The sequence below is a fragment of the Pteropus vampyrus genome, unplaced genomic scaffold, assembly GCF_000151845.1.
Source record: "Pteropus vampyrus isolate Shadow unplaced genomic scaffold, Pvam_2.0 Scaffold338, whole genome shotgun sequence".
In the NCBI taxonomy this organism is placed as follows: domain Eukaryota; kingdom Metazoa; phylum Chordata; class Mammalia; order Chiroptera; family Pteropodidae; genus Pteropus; species Pteropus vampyrus.
The window spans coordinates 432572-436602 of record NW_011889119.1 but is presented as its reverse complement, the minus strand read 5'-3'; the positions used below and the strand labels follow the sequence as shown (position 1 = coordinate 436602).

The 4031-nt window shown below is 46.7% G+C and overlaps 1 protein-coding gene across 1 annotated transcript in view; it reads left to right on the top strand.

Moving 5' to 3' along the window:
- The first annotated feature begins 15 nt into the window (after positions 1 to 15).
- DLGAP2 (DLG associated protein 2) overlaps positions 16 to 4031 on the top strand; it is a 246057-nt gene continuing 242041 nt past the window's right edge. Inside the window, exon 1 of the mRNA XM_011378432.2 lies at positions 16 to 73. The gene's annotated coding sequence lies outside the window, so the exon portion shown is untranslated. The remainder of the gene's footprint in view (positions 74 to 4031) is intronic.

The following is a 4031-nucleotide window of genomic DNA, read 5'->3' as shown; positions in this document are numbered from 1 at the left end:
TTCTTTGTTTTGAAACAGGTCCTGCCTGGCATTCTGCAGAAGCATTGCTGCATCTTACCAGACAGGAATACAGGTAAATACACTCTGTTTTTCTGATTTGAGGTTATAGGTTTTACATCAGTGGAAAAATGGAGAAATATGATTGCATGATTTAGGTATCTCAGGTGTTCAGTTGTTGTTTAATACAGGATTATATATTGAATCAGATAAGCCAACAGTAGATTACTCAATTCTACAGTGAGTTATAATCTGAGTTTAGAGATCTGATTTTATTTGATAAAGGAAATAGATTTAGATGATTGTTTTCTGGGATTTTTAAAGGAAATGGGTTGTTTTATAAGGTTGAATATATTAGTTTCAAAGTTGTTTTTTGGTTGATTATAGTTCTATATTAAGGAAAAGCCTGGAGTGTGTTTGAAGTCTGTTTGCAATCAGGCTTCACTTGCACTCAGGGTGGGACCTGGCCTGATTTTATATCTTAACACCCGCAGGGCCTCAGTGAATAAAGCAGAGGACAGACATCTCATAGCAGGAGACAGTGTGATGTGTGAGTTCTCGTAGGTCACACGTATATGGCTGGAGATTGTAGTGAGGTGGTTCGTGCTACTTTTAAGGAAACACGATGGAGGGGGGAAAAAGTAAAAACCTTTGAAATTTTGTAGTTTCAAAGTTAAGAAAAGCAAAAAGAATCAGCTTGGAGTGTGTTATCCTGTGGATCGACATCTTTGTTACTCTCCCATGCAGGGCGTCTAATTTAAGGTATTTTCATCAAAGAAAGAGCAAGTTCTGAGGAGGAGGGAGAGAAGGCTGCCTTCTTTCTGTGGCAGGTTCTGTTAGAGATTTTTCACTCCTAGACTCAGTTGTCTGTGTGTACCCAGGACACCGTTGTTGGGTATGAAACAGGTTACTGACGTTTCTTAGGTGTTTTCTAGCTATGGCGAAATGAATCGTAATGGGATCCAGTCTGTCGGGTCTACTCTGCTTCCATCGTCAGTAGCATCTTTGCCAGTGATGAGCGGGGTCCAGGGCACAGCTGTTGGTGGTCGGCCAGGCGCCGTCCTGCGTACTGCACTACCCCACGTCAGGCGCTGAGTACCTGGGGAGAAGTACGATCTTCATTATTTACTTATGAATATGGATAGATTACATTACTGACTGTTATTTCTCAAAAAAGTGTATAGAACTGTCTCTGTTTTTTTTTACCTATTTGTAAAAGTAAAAACCTTTGAAATTTTGTAGTTTCAAAGTTAAGAAAAGCAAAAAGAATCAGCTTGGAGTGTGTTATTTCTTAGTTGTGATTTTTAGTGTATTTAATACTTTTGGGGGCGTTTGTTTAGAATATGGTTAGATGTTTTTGAGCGTCTTTTCATTTTCTAAAAGTTTTGATTCATAATGAAAATGTATGAACAACTCACATGTGAACAAACAAAGGATTTTTGCAAACCGTGTCCATTAACATTGGCGAGTATGACACAGTTTAGGGAGGGGTGGGGTTTCCAGGTTAGTTTATATCATTCAGGTGGGTCAGTCATTTCTCTGATTCTGAGAAGCCCCAAATATGATGATACAATTACTGTTCTGTGGGGATCTAAGTGGATTTTAGATATTGAAATTAGTTTTTCTATATTTTTAGATGGTTTGTTTTCATAAGAAGTTTCAAGTTAATGTGGGAAATATTGCCAAACTGAGATATTTTATTTGCTTTTCATAAGAATCCACGCAACCTTGGGACCTAGAATGCTGTCCTTGAAACTTGCTTGTTGACATCTGCTAGGCGATTTCCTTAGAAGTGTTTTGTGTTCGGGTTTCGCAGTGAAGTCAGTTCTAGAGGGCCGAAGGCCGTGACATTAGGTGTGGAGAGCGGAGGGATTGTGTCAAAGGTGAATAAAGAAGAGTCGGTCGAAGTTATAACTGTTAAAAGTGTAAATTCATTCAAAATTGAATTCTAGTCTACTCGTATAATTTAATATGTCCGAAGCTGCTTAATTATTTAGGAAATGTCGGTTGTAAATTTCTGCAGACTCAGGGTGGTTGTTGCTTTTGAATTTTAGTGGCATGTGGGGTCCTTATGAACTTCAATGTAATTTGTTTTCACATTAGTGGTTTTATATAAGACTTTTTAAATTTTTGGTTAAGAAGATCAGCTCAGCCTTGGGACGGGTACGAAGCGTCAGTGTTGGAGGATGAAAACGATCTGGAGGTGGTGCGGACGGCTGCTCAGCAGTGTGACCACGGGAACGCCCCTGAGCTGTGCACCAAGGCTCGTTCAGACAGCACATTTCGTGTTATGTGTATTTTGCCACAATGTTAAACAGGATCGACTTTGGGATGAAGCGTGGCTTTCGTTTTGTAATGTGACCCACGGCACTAGGGGCTGAACTTTCTTACGCTTTCATGTGTCCCAGGATGCGTGTGGTGTTTGTCTAACCAGAGGACGCAGCGCATCTGTCCCTGCCGGAACGAGAGTGCAGGTGATGCACGTGTCTCTCCAGCCACGAGGCGCCAGGCCCTGGAGAGGGTGCGAGCCACTCCACTCTTGGGTGACCTGGCTCCCTTGTCTGGATTTTCAGTGGCGTTGCTTAAGAATTGCCTTGTCGTCTGGGGAGGTCACGCTGAGGCAGGAGGGAGCTTAATGGACTCGCATTTACTCAGGCAGCGCTCGGGCCGGGCGCTGACCCTCACGCCCCAAGCCTTTATCTCCTGTCAGGGTGCAGCCCGTTTGGCTGTGAGGGACAATTAGAAGTTTCAGGAATGAACCGATTCTGCAGCAAGTCCCCAGGGCTTACCCTGCAAAGTCTAACGATAACTGAGTAACAGAACCACAAACATTAAGCGAGTGGCCGTGTTTGATGATTTGAAATATGTTACATCTCTACCTGACAGTGAAAGCGAGATGATTATGAAATAATTTGTATGTAAAATATGGGGTGGAAAGATTTTAAGTATTTTCCACATATCTTGTGGGACTGATTTTTGCATTTTTGCAAATATGAATGTGGCAGTCACTGAAGTCAGAGTGTTTCTGATGGTGGGTTTCCCGTCCATGGCCATAGCATCCTGAACATGCCCGATCTCATCCGCCGTGGGGTTCCCATGGCTGACGTGCTGGCTTTCCTGGGCTTGGTGACAGAGGCCCTGGTGGCAGAGCCCTGATGGGCAGCGTTTGCTGGTTGCTGTGGTGTGAGTGCTCCTGCTGTGAAGCTGCTGTGGTGGCTTCGGGCCCCGGTCCCCAGTCCTGTTCTTGCACCTGTGTGAGCTGGTGCCATTCCTCGTGGTGGCACATTGTTCACTGTGTATTGGGTTAAAATTGGACATTTGTGACAGGGTGCTTAGGGTTAAAAAGTTTACGTAGGTTGAGCAAACATTTCGCTATGTACATTCGGGTGTTGAGTCTTTGGGGCTTTAGAGGCCTGTGGGACCAGACCGTGCACAGACGTGCTCAGTGAGCAGGCCGCGGGGACATGTGGCAGTTCGCATGGGGCGGAGGCTGAGGGTGTGCAGCGTTGGAACGTGGGTGGCTGGGCCAGGCAGGTCTAAGCCCCTGAGACCCTTCTGAGCGGCAGCTTTTTCTGAGCTTCCTTTCGCGGAGGACAAACACGCGAACCGCAGTGAGAGCTTTGCTGTCTGCCAGGCCCGCCCGAGGCGGCGGGGGCAGGAAAGCCTGCGGCGCGTGCGCGTGCGGGCCGGGAGCTCCGCCTCGTGAACGTCGCGCTTCAGTTGCATGTGGTTCCTGAGGATGCGGGACGGTGACCTCGCCCAGCGTTAGCCTCGCGTCCCGGTGTGTAGAGCAGGCGTCACACGGGGTTCTCACTCTCGTTGCGGCTGCTCCGACTTCCTCCGGGACGGATGTGCCGCCCGCTCTGCGGATGGGGGACAGTGCCTAACGCTTCCCACGGTCGCGCAGCTGCTAAATGTTTCGCTGTGACTTGTCTTCCCGCCAAGTCAGCGTGTGCTGCCGTCCGCAGTTGTCCACGCGTGACTTGCCTGCCCAGTGCCGTGCAGAACAAAATGATCCAGACAGGAAACCCCAG